This window comes from Stigmatopora nigra, chromosome 10 (assembly GCF_051989575.1).
Source record: "Stigmatopora nigra isolate UIUO_SnigA chromosome 10, RoL_Snig_1.1, whole genome shotgun sequence".
NCBI classification, from domain to species: Eukaryota; Metazoa; Chordata; class Actinopteri; order Syngnathiformes; family Syngnathidae; genus Stigmatopora; species Stigmatopora nigra.
The window spans coordinates 12,222,501-12,243,592 of record NC_135517.1 but is presented as its reverse complement, the minus strand read 5'-3'; the positions used below and the strand labels follow the sequence as shown (position 1 = coordinate 12,243,592).

The window sequence follows — 21,092 nt, the reverse complement described above, 5'->3', positions numbered from 1 at the left end:
AATTTGAATTGCAGCAGAAGGACCAATTGTTGATCTTTTTGCAAGCATTTTTCAAATCTTGAGCACACAACACTTCAGTAGTACAAATCTGTTTCCTGAATAAGTGCCAGCAGTTGGAAACCAACTCCTGGAACTCATTTTTTTCATCTTAGCTAAAAAAAGAACCTAATTGAAGAAGCATCAAAATCTTTGAGTAAAAACCTACCAAGAGCGGTGTAACCCAGGCAATGTAACCTTGTTGTGTTAGTAGCCCAAATGCATTGGATAATTTGTTTCACAGAAAATATAGAACTAGATATTTAGCAGCTGCACACATAAATGTACGTACACCTAATTGAGGAGGGCTGCTTAATGAAGCCAGACATTTAAAATATGGTACACTAAAATGATAGAACATCTTTTTATAGGAACAAAACTGCCTCTAATGATGAGTTTTCACCTTTGAATGCACTCATAAACCTCTCAAACGTATTGCCACGGAAATATCACACCAATAATTTGCTGAACTTTGGGAATTTTTTGTGTTTAGTGCCGAGGTTAACAGATGGTGCGTGCAACATTTGACGCCTAGCTAGGAACACTGCCTGCCAATCGAGATGCAGTGTGGCCCAATGCGTAGGTCATGTTGTGAGGTCCAACAGTTGTCATGTATGCATAAAATACATAGTCATGGCTATGGAAATAAGCCTTCATGTCAATGTCCCTAGAGTAGTTTTATAATTAGATAATGTGGCATTGCTCCATTTGCCATATTCATGCACATCAGAATATGTCCTCTAGTGAAATTAAATGTGAACCACATTTCTGATATGAGACAATACAGTTGAAGGTCTCAGGATCAATGCTATGGGTCCATCTATGTAGAATTCAAATGTTCTCTTTTCATGGGTATTATTTACAGACTCTTCAATCAAAAAACGTTTTCGATAGTTTAATTAAACATATTGGTTTGTCTCTGGCTAACAAAGAGTGATTTGTCTCTACAAAAAAAGATGGAACCGTGAATGAATGGATGGATGGATGTTGAAACTTGATTAGATATCTTTTGTTAAGGGTTTGTGTTTTGTTTTGCCTTATTCAGTCACCAGGGTCATGTATTTCAAAAGATTAATTTTAGATTAGATAGGTCTGAATAGGATTAAATAAATTTAGTTTAAGCAGCTTTGAAGATAAAAGAATGAATATACTATATTCGCAGTATACAAAAAAGTATTAAGCAACTTATATAGTGAGAAAAGGGAAAAAAGATAAGAGTAGTTTGCAACTTTCGTCAGAGGGAGACATGATTTTTAAACCATTTATTTGTGAAAAGTGGGAGGCATCTGTATTCTCTGACCAATTATTTTTCCAACAGCATTCTGTCGTCTTATTAATTGTTTATTCTTGTTTACTAAAATGTAAAATGGAAAGCAATGTTTTTCCATAGTAACACTGAGGTGTCATGTCATTATAAGCAAATGTTACCACATCTTTAGTCACGCTCAGCTCTTAAAATGCAAGTAACACTGGTGTTAGTTATTCAATTGTAAAAGAAGCTTGCTCCACAAATAAGAGATGCCGGAGGAGAAAAAGTATTTTTCTCTTTGTACGCATCTACTACACACTCACAATATAACAACAATGATGAAGGCATCAGACCCTCAAATCAATCAAAATACACTTTGTCCTAGCAGTTTAAAATCCTAGATGGTCAAAACAAAAATATCCATCACTGCCACTGCAACAATCTTCTCTTTCTGGCTGATTACAACTGGCCTTGAATGGCTTTTATCACCATAACCTGGCCTGGAAAATGACATGTAGCTCACATGAAATGAAGAACAGAGCATGGCCAAATGTATTTGATTTAACCAGAAACGTTTTTTTTTGTGTAGGATATTTCAATGAATAAGCAAGACCGCTTTGGAGATTAGTCTTATTTTCCCGTATGAAACTGCACGAGAAATTCCCCCAAATTAAGTCATATATTTACATAGTTAATGTCGTATTCATTTATTAGATATTTGGTGCTATAACTTGGTTTGCTGAGGTAATAATGAACCCACTTTTGGAAATTTGTAGTTTGGTTACAAAATCAATCAATAGTCCAACATCTGGACTGAAAAGGTAAGGCCAAAATTGGATCTGAGAACTGCAATAAATGTCTTTTGTCACGCATGTTGCTTCTCGTATAGGTTGGGTTGGCCCATCGCTTTCAGCTCAGTATGTAATGAAACAAAAGGGTGGAAAACATTTTGGACAAACTTAACAAACTATTGAAACAAGCAATGGCTGTGGATTTCTAAATGTGGCCAATTCTATTTTGTAACCATTTATTATTTGAAATTTTCTCTGAAGGCTGGATCATGGTTTAGGAATCACCATCGGATGCCCCAAAATGTTGTACGTACAGTAACACTCTATGCATTAGTTCATTTTACAGAACATCACCATCTGGTACTTTACTGTCACTGCCAAGGACAAGGCTGCGACTTATAATTTCCCTTGCTGACAAGGCCAATTGGGTGCCACCTGCCATCTCTCCAGAACTTACAAGTCTTATGGACCTTGAGGAAAAGAAATGCCATGGTTGAACTTATGAACCACAGACTCACTGTAGCACGTGATATCCCAATTGTGTGGATGTTAGTTTTTTTCTCTGTTATTAGCCAGACAGCCACCATTTTGGCTGTGAGTCCCTTTTTATTTTAGTGCATTTATTTTTTATGCATGCTTAGGTGTGCCTGCAGTAATTTAAACCAAATTTCACATTGACCGCTACAACCAGGGGGAATAATAAGCTAGTTACAATATCGGGCACTGCCACAGATTTAAAATAAGTGCTTCTACCCTAGTGTTCTTCAAGGAGTATAGCATGCGAGCACACACGTATACACACAGACGTATATGACAGGATATATTCAGCAAGATAATCCAAGTCCATCCACAAAAGAGCTAAATGATTAAGTATCTGAAATTAAGAGCACATTGCATGGAAGTTCAATAATTAATCCTGCATTCAAAAGACGTCTGCCAATGCAAAACCTTTTTGCCTCGCCCGATCTACGTGCTAAATTTCCGGCATGCAGGATGGAGAGATTTTCAGAAGAATAATTGTTCCTTGTCATGTTCCTTTCAGAAGAACAAAGACTCACACTCATTGGGTGTGTGCCTCAAGCACAAAAGTGTCAAGTCACTCAAACACTTGCAGCTTAAACACACATCATTCCCACATGGTAGACAGAAAAAAAGCAGTTGAATCAGAGTTTCATTTCATTACACTCTATTGAGATTTGACAGGCTTTGTGCCTCTGAGCAAGACTAAAGTCATTTATATATGGCAGTGACTGAGAAGATGTGATGGTCTTTTAAACTAACTGTCAGTGGTTATTCAAAAAGAGCCATACTATGAGAACATCAGGGAAACTTAACTCGGATTGTCCCTTTTCGAGACAAATTTATTTTAAAAAAGGTACATCTACATATCAAACCAATATGGCCCGTCTTAGATCATCAGTATAACTTGCCACCAAATTATCTGAATGCACATGTTGCCATGGGTGTTGACAACAAAGAGATTGCCAGTCAATCAGAAATCATGGGAAAGGACTGTATGGAGGAGGTATTACAACAGCAATTTATAACATCAATCACATTGTGTGCCAAACCCAAAGTTGAAATAGGGACATCCTCACCTTCACTTTAATGCTCTTCCAACAAACATATTCTGGTCTGTAATGATAAATTATGGCTGATCAAAGGTCATTGGATGGCATGAAGAAAAACTGCAACAAAAAGGCAGCTATGTGAGTTACATGCTGAAAAGCTGAGCAACAGAGAGAGCTTAGCTCATCAATCAATAAATGGTCGCACACAGATGAAGACCGGCCATTACTCAATCAGGAATAAGTCACGTGTAAGAGGAAGAAATGTGTAGAGGTAAAAGAACAGTAACATAATACTGGCTCATATCATTTAACATAGTAACAAAAAGACAAGACTGTAAGAGATACATCCTGAACCTCGTGATGGAAGTAGAGGCCTTTATGTTTGCCTTGTAACAAACCTGCAATCAGACTACCTAGGTATGTTGCGAAAGTAATAAATAACAAACAGGAAACCATTCAATCGGACACAAGTCGTATAAGAACATAATTGGTACAGCGGCCAAGTGTCTTGAGTGGTTAGCACTCTGCATGACTGCAGTTATAGTTCATCATCAATACAATTGTTGAAAGGGCTCTATATGTGCATTATTTACATCACTACCAAATCATTCACTGAATACAGAACAAATATAGTTATATTAGTAATAATATATATCATGGAATTTCCATTCTAAATATATATATATATATATATATATATATATATATATATATATATATATATATATATATATATATATATATATATATATATATATATATATATATATATATATATATATATATATATATATATATATATATATATATATATATATATATATATATATATATATATATATATATATATATATATATATATATATATATATATATATATATATATATATATATATATATATATATATATATATATATATATATATATATATATATATATATATATATATATATATATATATATATATATATATATATATATATATATATATATATATATATATATATATATATATATATATATATATATATATATATATATATATATATATATATATATGGGAATTGGGAGCTCACTCAATCAATTCTATCAATGTTGAACATACCTTTGAATCTGATATGATTAAACAGGAGAGTCAGACTCAGAATAGGGACAAACTGGGGCAAAAATCAATATTTGTGGTAAAGGCCTCCAAGAAGTGCACAGAGCTTTGAGATAAGGACATCAAATCGCTCAACTCACAGGCCTTCATCCTGCTTTTGCTTATCTGGCTGCCTTGTGAAATGTACAGGGACTGGCAGGCTGAGCAAGAGCTGTTTTTCTGGATCACAGGGCTAAAGCTGTCAGAAAGCCTTGGACCTCAGAGACACTGAGTTGTCAAAGTAACAAACCTTGTCAGGGTTCAATGCTCCTCGCTCCTCACAAAGTCAGATCGTTGCTAGAAGCTTGAAAGTGGAACATACTCCTTGGCTACGAAGAAAGGAGCAAACTTAAGATGGTAGAGATCACATTGCATTTGCTGTGCATTGCAAATCCAAGTAATTCATTGAGCTTACTGGTATAACAGCGCCCACACTTTTTTCATCACTAAACTTGCAACACTACAAATAGGAAATAAAGTGGTACCATGACTTAAGAACACTTTAATCATTCCCATTCAACATCCTGTTACATGCTTTAAATTATATAAATAAACAAAGTGGAAAATTGAGTGTTTTCTGACATGATGGGATAGAAATTCAATAACTTGCTTTCACACCGTCCAGTCTTCGTCTTTATGAATTCGACAGCGGAAAAAAATATCTCTCTTAAGTCACTCTCAACAGAAGATTATGTCTAAGGTTAAAGCCAAACCCACTGCAGGTAGTGAAATAGATCTATAAACCATAAGGGAGAAAAAAATCCCCCAACATAAAACAACAGAAACGTGTATAACTAACAGTCAGTGTTTTTAAATTCTGTTTTAAACGACATCCTTCAGCATTCTCCTCAAGGGCATCCTTCAGGCCTTTCAGATACTGTATGTTCCCGGAAAAACAACAGCTGCACCAAGGCTTTGCTATTGTCCCCTGCTTTTGATCTGCAGTATAAAAAAGTCACCTTAGCCGCTGAGTTTCCCGTTTGATCACACACCAGCAGTCATTTGTTGTGAAGATGGCAGTTGTGAAGGATGACAAACTGGTTTCTGTTGTTTTGTTAAAGCCCCCATCTGGTGTTTGGCCTTCGATGAACGATTGTAGGAAAAAGGAATGTGTAGGAAAAGTGCTGAAATGACAATCTATAAATCTCCCTCACTGTGAAAGATGAGCCATTTTGGTCAGCACTCAAAGGCCTCAGAGGAGATCTGTTCACATTACTGTTTGAGACATTAAGCTGCGGCTATATGCTTCCTATGGAAGAAAGATGGATGGTGTGAAATTTGCTGAAAGACGTGTCTGACAGTCGTATTTTTTTCTGTCATTTTAGGCAAGTCTGAAACCAAAAACAGACATTCATCATTTTGCTTTCGCAATGTTTCACTGATGCCAGGTGCTTTTTAAATGTCTTTTTAAAGGTGCCCAAAGTTAGAAGACTTATATGATGATGTGATATGTGCATGTCAAAGGTTTATTATAGGATCCCAATAAGTAACTGGCTAAGGTGTAGAAACCTTTAAGACCCTGCTCTCTAAAAGAATCACATTCGACAATAGTTTGGGACAGAAATCCAAACTAAAATTCTCCACATTCAAACAAATCCAACATAAGTCTTAGCTCAACGATTCCAAAAAAAAAAACTCACCACCAAAACGTGTACCGTACCTGATAACTAGGTAGTTTTACTTTGCCCCATGTTATTGAACCTTCACTTGCTGTGAGATATTTATAGTGTTTAACCACATTGGTTAAATACTTTGTTCACCAAGTGCCAACCCTGGGTTTCCCCAGCATCTGCCCAGACTATGAGTTCTGTTTCAGCACATGCATATGTCAATTCCCTGTGGCTGTGCATCTTACAACACAAAAATGGTTACTATTAATATTCAATGCTTTCAAATAATATATTAATAAAAAATAAAAAAACAACCCCCCGAAAATCATAAAATGAGCCAACCCCCTTTTGCATACAGCAGACAGATCTGTAGCAAACCCAGAAGTTATAGCGGAGATAATGAGACATCATTATAACAGTAGGCTATACATGTCATGCAGACCAGGTTGTGTACCAAGTCATTAACTGTATTCAAACCATTTTTCCCATTGAGATTTCTATTTGCAGCAGCAATCTCACCTTGGGCTTTCGAACAAACTGTCCACATAAGCTCTTTTGAGAGACCATTAGTGCAAATAAGAGAGACCATTTGTGAAGCCAAAATGCATTGTGTGGAGTTAATCAAGCTGCTTCTTTTGACACTGATCCATTAGTCATTTTGGCTTAATTTCTAGTCGAGGAAACAAACTAATTTTTAAAATATGAGAAACAATGCACCCTGAATTAGATTAAATTAAAATAAATGCATGGCAATCTTGAAATCTTAAAATGACGCATTCTGTGAATTGAAATGAAACACAAATCCTATATATAGCCAGCAGGAAGCAATGTGTCAAAATGTAGACACTGTCATATTTAAGACGTATGCATTTAATTGATCTCGATGAATATAGATCTATTTCATAATTGTGTGGAAGCAAGAACGTGTGTTGAATGCATGAACAATAAATTGTATTGTTTCATACATTTTGTATTTAACATAATTCCAGGATTCTTTAATACAAATTGATGTAGATGGTAGAATAAAACAGTTGTGATTCAATTTGGTTCTTACACCTTTAAAACTGCCCTTCTAAAATAGGCTGGAGCTCCAGCCACTTTAGTAGATATTTGCTGATAAACTTAAGTGCTGGACGAAATGGAATTCAAGGAAAGGTCATGAGATCAAAGTAATTATTAACTATATCCATGGCATATGATTATGACTTTAGTGGTAGGTTGCAAAAAAGCAATATATAAAATGCTCCCTCTACTTGTACTTTGAAATTAAAATGAGAAGACATTAAATTTACAGCACATCAAAGCACATTTAAGAAATGAGGATAATATTGGTGGGTACAAAAAATCTATAACAAAAAAGTCACAAAAATTATTGCTTTTTTTTCATATAAATTGAAAAAATAATTGTTTTGGTGCATGCCTAAAAAATGTGGGTAAATGTGCATGTGTTGACTGTAAAGGATTAGTTGAGGCACTGAATTGGAAACAGGCACTATAGAATTGCAGTGCATATTAATATTTTTTTTATGAGCAACAGATGGCATTGGCAACAAAATGATTAACTTTACATGTTTTATTTCAATCCCCTGGGAGCCTTTACATCAATAAAAATATGTATATACTTCAATAGCTTTCCACATACTAGTATATCAAAATCGTACATTGAGCCATACTGTAATTAATAGTAAAAATGTCCTGTCGGTGGCAACCTAAATTGCTATGTAAGCACTGACATGACACAGAGTCAGCATTTAATTAATATTTGTATAAGAATGTTAGTTAAAGGGTGATTGGACATTCTAAAAAAGTGTGAGTGTGTATGGTTGTCAGGGTATTCCCTGCCTTTGGCCCGTAACCAGCTGGGACAGACTCCAGCACCCCCCACCACCCTAATGAGGATAAAGCGGTTCAATGAATGAATGAATGAATGAAATGTTAGATAAATCAGCTCCGTGTTTGCTAAGAGGGACTAACATGGAAAAATGCATGTGGATGCACAGAGCAATCACTTTGATTTGGCTTGCAGGCAGCCACCCTTCTCATCTCAATACATTTCAATTTCATTTAAATATATTTAAATACTTTAATCCAACCCAGTGGGCAATTTGCATAAATGGTACAGAGTAAATATCTTGAAAGAAAGAAAAGGAGACAAGGGTGGGGCCCCAAGTGACTGTGCTTGTGGGTATGATAGACTGGATTGGGTTATTTTTTGACAGTTGTTCACGCAAGTTAGATTATGTAAAATATGTAAAAGTTTGTTAATTGTGGCCTTGGGTTTGCTAAGTGTAAGATATGATATGTATCATTTGTTGTTACTTCTCATCTCATTTTCTGAACCGCTTTATTCTCATTAGAGTTGTGGGGGTGCTGGAGCCAATCCCAGTTGTCTCTGGGCCAAAGGCGGGGGACACCGTAAATTGGTGGCCAGCCGATCGCAGGGCACAAGGAGACAGAAGACCATGAACACTCACAACCATACCTTATGAAAAATAAATGTGACCACCTAATAGCAACAATAGTTTAATTAACAGCTAATATTCTGGCTGTCAGCCCTACACTTTGAAATGGATTAGATGTCTATTGCTGTCAATGGCAGCCAATGAGTTAAGTGAAGCTTATATACAACAGTTGAAAGAACAGCATTTTATTGACTGCTGTAGGCTTATTTTTCCTTTGGGGGCTTGAAGCTTCAAACAAGACAGACAGCGGTTCAGCATTTGGGTAGAGTTGATGGAAATGTCAAGTGAAAAGCATCTGGCTGCTTAATGTGATATCTTCTGACACTAAAACAAAAGGGAGGCTCTATCTTCCAGATAACCACAATCATTGGCTAACAAAAACAAACAACATCTTGTACAACACAGGTTGTACAGTGTTTCTCCACAAAGCCTTAAAACTTAACCTTGATTTATTTTAAACAAAGCCAATCGATAAACTTGAGCCATATTCCCTAGAAAGGCATACTATATGTTGTGGTATGTATGAAAGGAGCTGAAAATTGTAAACAAATGGGGGGGGGGGTCTATTTTTTTGAAGCATGGATTAGTATGCCACAGAACTGTTTTAATAACATGACAAAGTTCTTCCATACAAGCTTTAGCAACATGGCAAGTTCACAAATGAAGCCTTCTTGCCGCTTCAAGCTCCAGTTAGATCATCGGCTGTCTTTTCCACCTGCCAAGTGGATGACAGCTCTCAGCGGACCTATTTTAACAAGAAGGGCCTTAGGGCTCCAAGGGAAATATGAGGCACTCCAGCAGATTGCAAACAGGTCTCGTGGGAGACAGCAGCCGTTGGCGTTGTTATCCCAACAGTAACCACCACCAGTGGGCAACTTCATCTAGATCATGACATTCCAAGAAAGTTACAAGTAAGCTCAAATCAAGAGTCCGTTGGGGAAATATGGTTGGGAGTTCTATTATAAAGTGAGCGCTTCATTATCATCTTGGGAAAATCTGAGTTCAAGAAAACAACATGGCATCTACAAAGTGAGGTAAGAGAGGCCTGTTCTCTCAAGAGTAATCAATTAATTGTGGGAACTTTCCAGCAATTACTGATCAAAGGAGGAGCTGAATTGCAATCCTTAAGCTTTGAAGAACTTTAATAAGTCACCTTCATCCCTGACATTCTACCCTGACAGTCTACTTTTTTGAATTTTAAATTTAATTAGACACTTGGATTACTACTTTAAATTCAATTCCCATGTGATGATTTCATGTTTTCTATGCCATAGATACATAATCATGCCAAAGAGGCCATGTCAAAACTCACCTATCCAAGTGACACTGCAATATGGAAGAAAGAAAAAATGATCATTTAAGCCAAATGTAAAGCCTAATTTTCGAGACATGTGCATTAGTTAAACCCCAGCTAGTTACGAATCATGTGAAAATGAGAAAATGTTTGAATATTGAGTCAGTCATGTTGGAGATGATGCTTCAAGACATGGAATTTCTAATTCAGTGTTAAAATTGGAGTTAATATGTTATAAATGCACATATTTTTATTGTTATGTTGTGTCAAATGAGTTGTCAATATGACACGATATGATGTGCTTTGCACTGGTGACTTGAAGTGGATATTCTTAAATCTGTGCCAACTGTGGACGTAAAGTATCAAATATCTATACAAATACATTGGAGTTAAAACATTTTTCCACCCAAGACCACTATCAACACTTGCAGTGTTGCACTATTCGAGAAAAACATTTTAGAAGTTCTAGGTGGCAATAAAAGTTCTATTTTTGTTTTCTTTTTTTAAAATGTACTGGTAAATTTCATCTTGCAAAGAAATAAAAAAACACAAACCAAAGAAAACTTTAGCCCAGCTTGAGTAAACTAACTGAGAAATGTGCCTATCTCAGTAGGGCACACTCTAATAGTGTTGAGAAATAGTTACTCGTGTGAATCTTTTTCTAGCGATGCAGGTCTGTGCGCATGTGTGTCTGAAACCTCATTAAGCATCCACTGTCATCCTCCATCTGTTCGACACTCAGCCAGAAGAAGCAAGGAGGGAGGGGAAGCAAGCTGTCTATTAACTTCCTATCTTCCACTCTTTATTTTTCATTTAATCGCTCTTGAACTAACTTCAATCTGTTATGTTTCCAGTTATTTACTGTTATTCCACCACTGGCAGAGTTTAATCGCTCTCATAAGCGAGCTTTTTAAACAATACAATTAAAATAATTCCACAACTGCGTGCCTGCTAATATTGTTATTTGCTCAAACATAGACTTTTCTTCTCTCATCTGACCATGTGCCATCGTTTCATGCATATGGGCATGCCAAAACAGCTCTTTTGAGTGTTGGTGTGTAAAAGAAACTAATATAGAAGCACACAACCTCTTATTTGGAGATGCAGAATTACAGTAGATACATTGGAGGGAGGCATCTGTCAGCCAACAACAGTCATGGGTAGAATCATTCTTAGCAACATTCCATTCAATTTTAACATAGGCTGTGCTGTTACCTGAAATGCAGAAGTGAAGCACTGAGACTTTATTTGACAGAAGCTACGTTTTTAACTCCTGGAAAATGGAGAAAAAAAGGATTTTATGTAGGAGAAGATGGTGCCATGAGCTTCCGTCCCCTGTTTCAAGGTGAATCTAGAGTTGATAGCCTCCCTAACATCACTTAAATTCCATTTTTCTTGTTTAATCTGTCTATAATGTGTACTTTTTAGTGCTGTGAAAACTGCCACAAGATTAAATAAGATTAAGTAAAATGAAATTGGGACAATGTGCTAAATTGTATTGGTTTTCACTGTTCAATAAAAATAATAATAATTAAAAAAAATAAAACAACAATGACCAGCATGTTTGTATATTCTCAGTAATAGTCACTATAATTATTGGATTTCACATTTCATCTCTACTAGTGTCACACATCACAAGAGAGACAGTACAGAAAAAGACAGCTATATAGAGGCAAAGGAGCGAGATAGAATGGTATCCCCACATGTCCCTTTCTTGTCATCGTGTAAATATACAGGGTTAGTGACTGAGTTCAAAGTTTCCAAAGTGAGTTGTTCTCCTGAGGCTCCTACCATAGGGATCCCCCCACACTGTCAACTGCAGACCCTTTCAGGGCCCAATTGGCTGCCCCAATACCCATCCAAACTTTTTAATGAGGCAGTTAGCTGAGAAGCAGTAACCTTTTAGTGACGTTATCTGCCCGAGCGTTTTGATGAGAGAGAATATTGATAAAGCTGTCAGGAGGAAAAGCTCTTCTACTGGTGTGTGTGTGCCCACACTATTAACAAGTCAATCCCTGAAAGTATTTAATTGCATTATTTTCTATTGTCAGTTGTCAGCTTAAGCAGTATTTAGTGTCATTTGAAACGGAAATAGCAGGGTAAAATATCAACTGCATCATAAAGTTAGCGATGAGTTATTTTTGGTAAAGTGACAGCATTTCTATTATAAATCAGGCTTTTTTGGGGTTATATTTGTCATTATGAGTAACTACACTCATAAATAATACATATATTTAAGTAGGTAGTTACTGCCACAAACTTTTTAAAATGTGTATACAGTTTTAGAGAAATTAATGAAAAATAAAGTTTACACAATGTGTATACGAACGATATAGGATTTAAAAAATATATGATCAACAAAAATGGAAAGAATAATAACGAAAAATCTTTAGCTTTTTTTTCTCCTACCTCCCAAGGCCAGTCTCTATGCTATTTCACCATTATAAGCTGTCATGTTTGAGTGAAGTCACTCAAGGGACAAATATGATGACATTTATGTGACCAATAAAGACAACCGAAGGCTCCTCTGTGGATTAGAACATTAAACAACTTTGAATGAATTACAAAGATGAGACAAGAATCAATAGATTCATGTATGTTTTGATGAATTGTGTATTTTGGAGCTAAGCTTGCCCTTTAATAACATCCCAATCAGTTCTAAATATACATTTTTCTTCACAATCCACATCTGACACCAATAAAATAAATTCGAGAAAAGAAAATGAGGCATCCCAGTAAAAATTAGTACACTCTAAATGTATTTAAAGGTGATCTTGAAAGAGTCGTAACAACTTAATTCTCTTAATAGTATTCAACAATCATCCCTAACCCTAACCTTAACATTAATAGCTTTATACGATAGGCCAAACAACATTCTATTTGGATACTGTAACTATTCGCCAGTAAATATGGGAGGAAAAAGAGAATAGTGGATTGTAAAAACTGTAAACTAAATCACTGGTCGCACTGTCAGATCAATCCAGACAAACATTTAACAAAGAAGGTAGTCAATTGTATGTCTAATTATAGTTATAAAAAAATAAGTCAGTATGTACCTTAAATGAGCTGGTTTTCTCACAAATGTATCCTATTGAGATCTCACAAGTTAAGGGTGCATCTGAAGAATAAAATACACACCGAGAATGTGCGAATACCCTTGGGAACTTGAGTTTGGTCATTATGAACACTTGCCCTAGTCATTATGAGATTTTTTGAACGACCTCTTAGTGGCAACATCATTATGATGTGCTGGCCCGCGAAGCAAAACAAAATGGAAAATTAACGAGAAAAAAAAATCCACAAGCCGCTTCATTATAAAAGCCAAAAGGTACAAATGGGGAGAAAATAAAGTATTGGCTCGTGGTCCGAAAAAGGCAGAAGTTATATGAACTGTATTATAATTAATATATAAAAAAGTAATGTGATGAAACTAATGCTCTGATAGACAGAGATGAGGCATGTTGTCATTAAATTCTGAAGTCCTCAGAGACTTGAGTGTTGAGGAAGAGAAGAGTCTGATAAAGGATCACACCAACTGTTAGCACTAAGTTAATGCGACATCTCACTCTTGTGGGCTGTCATACGTTATTTCTAGAAGCATGCTTAGTGTATATAAGCAGTTGTGATTTGCACTTCACTATTGTTGAGTAACGAGCCATTGATATATAAAACCAGAATGGAATTTTCAGATGATGATGCCTTGGAGCTGTTAAAACTGAGTGTGCCGGCTGATTTTTAGTTCTGTTTAAGACTTTTGTTCTTTTCTCAACTGCAAGTCCACATACACCAAGAAATTTACATTCGAATCAGGAATGGCGATTAAGTAGTAGAAAAGATCACAGACGTGGTGGATTTATCAAATGTATTAAGAACACAGATAGGGGATGAGGAGGCTTTTGTGCTTGGGAGAGAGGACCAGCTTTGACGCCATCTTAACTGAACTTAACCAACAATAGCATTTTCCCAATAGCTGCTGCTAGACAGAAAACATGTAATAATATCAATAACCAGATGAAGTTGCCAAGATATTAAAAGCCCCAAAACCCCCCATCAGTCTTGTGTTTGGGTTTTAAGTAAACAAGCTACTGTATCATCCTTTAGAGACTAACACCTGCACACACACAGTCACACAGAAAGAATGTTTCAATGTTCCAGTCCAAAATTTACCAGTTATTTCACTCAGTCAATTTTACTTTTCAGGCACTCCCATTCGTCTCTATACGGCTTGGGAGCTGCAGTTTATGACACTCCTCATGTCACAGTTCCTCCAGCTTTACCACTGCAGACAGTTCAACAATAGCGACATTTTATGCTCAACAAAATGAGGCAGTTGCAAAAATGCTGCCTGTTAAGGAGGAAAAATCAGCAAGCACCCAGCAGTCAAGTGACAGCCTCCTCAACAAAAATGGTACTACTGCAAGCATACTGCCAAAAGGTGCAACATTCATGTGCCAAAATTCATTCATCTTCCTTACCACTTGTTCTCACGATGCTCACAGAGGGTCTGGAGCCAATCACTGCTGACTATGGGCAGGAGATATGATACAACCTGTACTGATCACCAACCAATTGACAATTTTTCACACCTATGGACAATTTGAAGTGTTCAATAAACCAAAGTCTATGATTGAACCCATTATCTCAGAAATTTGAGGCATCATGCAAAATTATCATCCAATATGTCAACAATCATTCCAATTAACATAAGACATGGATAAAGTAAAAATGAATTGCGATGTTACTCACAAAGGACCCAATTCATAAGAGCACACGTATATTTATACCTCCCTACTCACCTGCACACACATCCTCATTAGAAAATGTCAATATGAATGATAGAGCGCGACTCCATCATTTTACACATAAGCCTATTTCGAAAGTCATTTCAGAGCCAGAGCAGGATCCATAATATATAATGGGACTAATACACAAGACAGTGAGAGAAAATAGGAGTTCAGTTAGAGCTGCATGCCCTCTATAGGACAACTGCCTCCTCTCATCTTAGCTCTCCTCTCATTGTTGCACACACACTGTACTCTTCTTCCTTATTCGACCCTTTAAATCATTGTTTCTCAAACTGCTCTCACCTCTGAAAACTTTAAGCTACTGCACTAGGGAACCCTAGTAGCATCAATCATGATGTTCTTCCACAGCCACAAATTATTTGTAATGTCTCAGTCAATTACTCTCCCATTTATCTTCCCTTAAACCTGTGGCATTTTTTTGTTGTTGTGTGTAAGTTGTGGTCTGTGTGAAAGGGGGGAGGTGGAAGGGTCATAGAACTATACGTGGCCTGTGCATAAGAGGAGTACAATAACATATTATCTTACTATGTTGTTTATTCTATTTCATTTTATTTTTTACCAAACAAGACATCTAAACTACATGATTCCCCTTTGGAATAATTACTCAGAAGTCAAACAAATACCCTCAACTGTCTTGGCGCTTCGCCACTTCTGGTTGGATTCTTCCTGGACCGTCTACTGTTTTGTTGTCATTGCCATCTTGATTTTCCTCACATCATTAAATAGCAGGTCATTGTTTTTATAGTAAAGCAACCACTGTCCTGTCACAACTCTCAGGTATTCTCTAATGCTGAACAAAGCACACACCACTCAGCGTCTTTGTAGACATGCTGGTCAAGTGGCAAGAACTTGCTGTAGAAGACAACTCAGAAATAGAATAATATAATCATCATGAATTTGGAATCAATTTCCATTTTCTTGCTTCGTTCTTCTCTTACACGTAAGGACCAGGCATTTTCATTATGGCTCATACTGTAAGATCCATCATTATCATCTGTTTACTTTTCCTGAAAGTCTACACTCCATTCATAGCATGAAAAATAGACACAGAAGATAGGTATAAACAAATGTGTAAAAGAATCAAGAATGTTGAAGGTTGCTTGATTTCAAGGATTGGTCATTTGAAATCTTGTGTTTGTACGTATGTATATATACAAATATTATGGTCATTCAAAAGTCTGCAAATCATCAACTGCAATCGCGCACTTACAGGCACAGCTTGTAAGAAGAAAACGAAGAGAGGAAAAAAAGAACTATTCAAACTTGGCACTAAAAATTATCTATTGTGGCTCCCGGAGGCCAAGTTACGACACAGTTTACGGTGGTTAATGGAGTTTACAAGGAAAATGGATGGGGAGTTCAATTCTGTGAAAGCAGCCCAATCATTCTTCTTGAGGGATTTGGTACTATTGTAGCTACCTACAATATTATAAAATAAAATTGTTTTACTTTAGAGCAGACAGCCAATATTCATCAGCCAGAGGAACATAAATTGCTTGTTGAAATTGATAGATATACATGTTTTGCATTCCGTTTTAACCCCAACGCCAACCCCCCGCAAGTACAAGAGAAAATTAACAGCTGGAAAGCTTGCCGGGAGATAGTAAAGTTTTCTTTCCATTTCTTCTTGAAATGCCGCAGTCGAACATACATTTAGTTTTGACCTCGTATGGATTTACAGAAGACAAGTTTGTCACTGCAGTCTCTTGAGAGACAAGTTATGAATCATGAGAATACTAATACTACAGAGTTTTAGAATGATTTCACTTCGAGTGGCTCTGTATAGAGCACCTTTAGTTAACGTGCTCTTGGTAAATTTGAGTGTAATTAGAATTGATATGAGGAAGTGACCTCTGATACCAGACCTTCATGCAATGCTCAAGCCAGATATATTGTCTGGCCAGAGAACTGCTAGTCCCATGATGATGATAATGATATATCTGATGACCTACGGAACTCCTAAGAGGAAGCAGGGTTTTATCATGGAACTCATTAAAGTCTGACCTCCTTTCGAATGATCGTGACACTGTCACCTTACAGTACTGCATCACTGGCTCATCTAAATGGATCAAGACAGAGTGGATGACACCAAGTCAGCCTATACACAAAGACCCCTCTGCATGCCAACAACTTACGGATTGTTGGCAAATGGCTATATCACCCGAACTGGCAGAACAAAATGGAATATAGAAAGGTGCAGTTAACCTAGCAAACTACAGCTACAACAACAAGAACATTGAACGGGGCACTAACCAAAACAGTCATTTAGAACAGAAACTACGGGTTTAGGAATCTGGGACCTCAAATTAAAGAGCTACGCACACTGTTTTTAAATGCAAAGTTCAAGAGTGAAATGACAGTGGAAATATGTTGTGCCATAACTTATAGATGGTACACCCATTTCTACAGGGTAAATATTGTCACACATAATGGAGCAATGATTTCTGAATTTCAGCATAACCTATGTTTCAGTGGCAAATCTATGTCTTTGTATGTCTTTTTATATGATGCCTCCAGCAATTATAATTCTGAGTTACTGAAAGACACAAGGCAATCAAACATTTTTATGTTAAAAAAGAAAAAAAAATCATACTAAATTAGAGGAGTGAAGTCATTTCACTCCATAAGGAATATTAAGAGAAACTGCTAAGCCTTTGGGTGATTCAAATTATCCCATCCCCCTCCCTCGCCCCTCAACTTCAACCATAAAACCTTTCATTACACGCTGATGTAGGTTAGGTAATTAATTGTACATGTCTAGTCTTTTGAATGAGTGCAATATATGTATTCTGAAGCTCTAGGTAACAAGAAAAGGTTATAGATAGAGGCAAAAGAAGACAGTTAGATAATATAACACAGATTCACTGTAATGTGCGCAAGGAAGTCAATTTAATCCTCTTGCAATAGAGCCAACCATGGTAACCAAATTTCTTCATCTTTATGTCTGACATGGGCCAAGATGTGAACTTTGTCTAAGAAGTTAACATCTCAGGTTATAAATTCCAGCAGAGAAATTCTCGAAAACATTACTTGTTTTCCCCTGAATCGAACAGCTGACGTTCACAGTTCACTAAAAAAAATTAAAATGAAAGAAAGTATTTATAAATGTATCATTGTCAATGAGTCACAAGAAGGAAGAAATAAAGGTTTCACAAGAAGACTGGGAGCCATAGAGCAAGGACAGAGGACTCAAGCTCAGAAGACAGATTACACACCCTCTATTAACTGACACTATCAAACGGACTCAATAACCCTGGGTCTTTCTGCTCTGCCTGAATCTCCCTTTAGTGACAGTTGACAAAGATGCTGTACTGACTGCTCAGTCACTGTCTAGTTCCCGATAGTAGGCATGGGTGTTAAACAAAAAAAGCAGGTGTCATATTTTAAAAACCTCAAGTTTAAAATTTCAGTGACCTTTCTGATGTTATATTCCATCATTATATTTTTGATTTAAAAAAAAACACAGCAAAATGAAAATCCTCAGGTGAGTCCAAACATTTACATAAATGCAGTGAACTATTGTATACATGACCATTCACTGTGTATGTGTAATTTACACATTGAGAAGATGTCACTAGCAATGTTTTGGCACATTTTGGACCAAAAAAATAAATTGCTCGATAATTAAGACTGACTTGGCAATCATTGGGCAAGGAGGAGAAAGTCTAGAATAAAAGACTGCAAGACCTTTTAGTCTCGTAGGGCTTAATTTCTTAGCATTATCTAAATATGTGAAATTGAAACACTAATAGTACCAGAACAGTTTTAGGTGTTATATATTACAGAGCATCAATTAGCCATGAAAAAAAGCTGTTAATGACCCAGACCAAAGGTAATGTTTCCTCCGTGGGCCACCTAGAAAGTGTTAATGCCAAAAGGTAGTTCTAGCAAAAGTGCCCTATTCTGAGATATAACATCTGCTTCCTAAAAGGGCATAATGTAAGTTGGAAGGCAAGAGACAACAGCAGCTATTATTCTGTAGGGTGAATTGAAATAAAATGAGCTTTGTGACAGATTCTCATTCCATTTAAACTGTCTAGCTGCATGTGCTATCTCTCAAAGGCACAGAGGAAGTTGAGAAGTTCAGCAGCATAACTGAAGCAAGCCAATGGGAGATTTTAATTATAAAACATTGACAAAAATGAGGCCACCCTTCCATAGTCGACACAAATTGTGGGTGCTTTTTGAGTCCACAATGAGTCACTGAAAAGTACTGAAAAGCAATGACACATTTCTAAGGGTATGCCACTAAACATGTTTCAAAAGTACAACGTCTTCTGATACATCCTCAAACATTTTATATTTTTTTCCCGAATGGTTTCCTCAGGCAATTTTGCACTCGGTGCATTTTAACTTTTTTATTTTTTCCAAATTAACAGAACAATGACCCGAAACATAACTTTTAGCAGTGTGAAGATGCAGGCAGTTACCAAATCAAAACAGTCTCTAAGGATGTAAACCCCAACTGTTTGCTAACATTAAAGGATGACATAATATGTAACAATTAGTAATTGTGAAGGTCATATATTATTTAGGCAAGCAGATAGGAAAAGATATTAGGTGAAATATCTGTCTGGGTTCTATCAGCCGAAACAAACATGTAATTGTGTATTTGATAAGATCTCCCTCCCAGTAAGTAGAAACATGCTTTATTTGACAGATCTATTTCGTTGCCCTGCGTTACTTTTCCATTGTCCTCACTGTCACATCTAGACACTCAAAAGTCCAATCGTCCTTGTTTTCAGAAATACTCTGGCTGGTCATTGCAAGACCTGCTGTCTTGATGATGAAAGCAGGCTGTGACATGTCTGCAGGGGCTTGATAAAATATCCGCCTCAATTCAGACTAGCAAACAAACAATGCCTTGAGGCAAGAAAGGGATGTAAACCCATCAGAAATGGAGACAAAAAAGGTCAGGAAACAACAAATCCTTTAGCGCAAGCGCAGACAAGCTGATGAATATTTGTTTCTATGGTTTGTAAATTGTAAGAGCCAGTGATTTATGCACAACTGTGTGCAGAATGGATTGAGCTCTTTGGATCACACATGCATGTGGAATGACATGGGTATTATGTTGTGGTCATAAACAAGCCTATTTTCTGCCCTAAGCAAGAATTTGATATGTGACCTCTATTTCTGCCCAATAATGGTCACAGCACACTAAGCAAGTACTTGGTTTGGTGTAATCAGGATAATGTTCAGACATTACAAACATTTGAATTTTTTTCTAAAGGTTTAACCTGTAAACACATTCTTAAATGAATTATAATTTTGACAATCAAGTTACAACGTTTTTTTTATAACTGTAGTCATGATCACGGATCGTCACCTTGCTGTTACTTTAGTGACAGTTTAATAGTAGATAGTAGTAGTAGATAGTTTTTAAAATCCTTTCAATTCAAATATCCCATGGCAAAGTTGCATTATTGTCTTTTATTCCTCAAGGAATTTACACGAATTTGACACTTCCAGACACTAGAACAAGCTATTTTGAGAAAAAAAGCATCATCATACAGCCAAGATCGTATAGCATAATAAGGGTCAGAATTCTGCATGTGCTAATTGCAACCACTTACCAAACCTCTAACAGCAAAAGAATGACATAGTAATTGTACATTTAATGGGACTATGCCTGCAAACCTGAGTGAAAATTTCAATGGAACAAAATTGCCATGATGGTTTAATATGACCTGTCATCTACTGTACTTGTTTGTATAAAACCATAGAAAGTAAGTTTCAACAGTGAAGAGCTCGGCTAGCTAAAAAATATCTAGAACATAACTAGTGTATATTCTAGATAAAACTAAATCTGATTTCAAATAATTCATTCTAAAGCTAGTTTTTCTCAAGATAGTTAAAAAGAAATAATCTTCGATGCATCACATCACTTTACTGTGCCTTTCCAAAATTGCTTATAAAACTCAGAAGGATTAAACAGAATCAAAGTGACATCAAAGTCATCAACAGAGCCAAAAAAAACTAATAATAAAACACATGACAAAGGTAAGAAACTGTGAAAGACTCACACAGATATGTCAGAATTTCTGACCAAGTCATCAGTAGTGTCGACAACCTAAGATCATTGAGTGTTTCGGACACGAGTACTGTTACTGCTGTGGTGCAGCAGTTTTT

At 36.4% G+C, this 21,092-nt stretch overlaps 1 protein-coding gene across 5 annotated transcripts in view; it reads right to left on the bottom strand.

Annotated features, from left to right (window-relative positions):
• Positions 1-21,092, bottom strand: part of fhit (fragile histidine triad diadenosine triphosphatase) — a 38,043-nt gene that overhangs the window by 8,353 nt on the left and 8,598 nt on the right. The window lies entirely within an intron of this gene.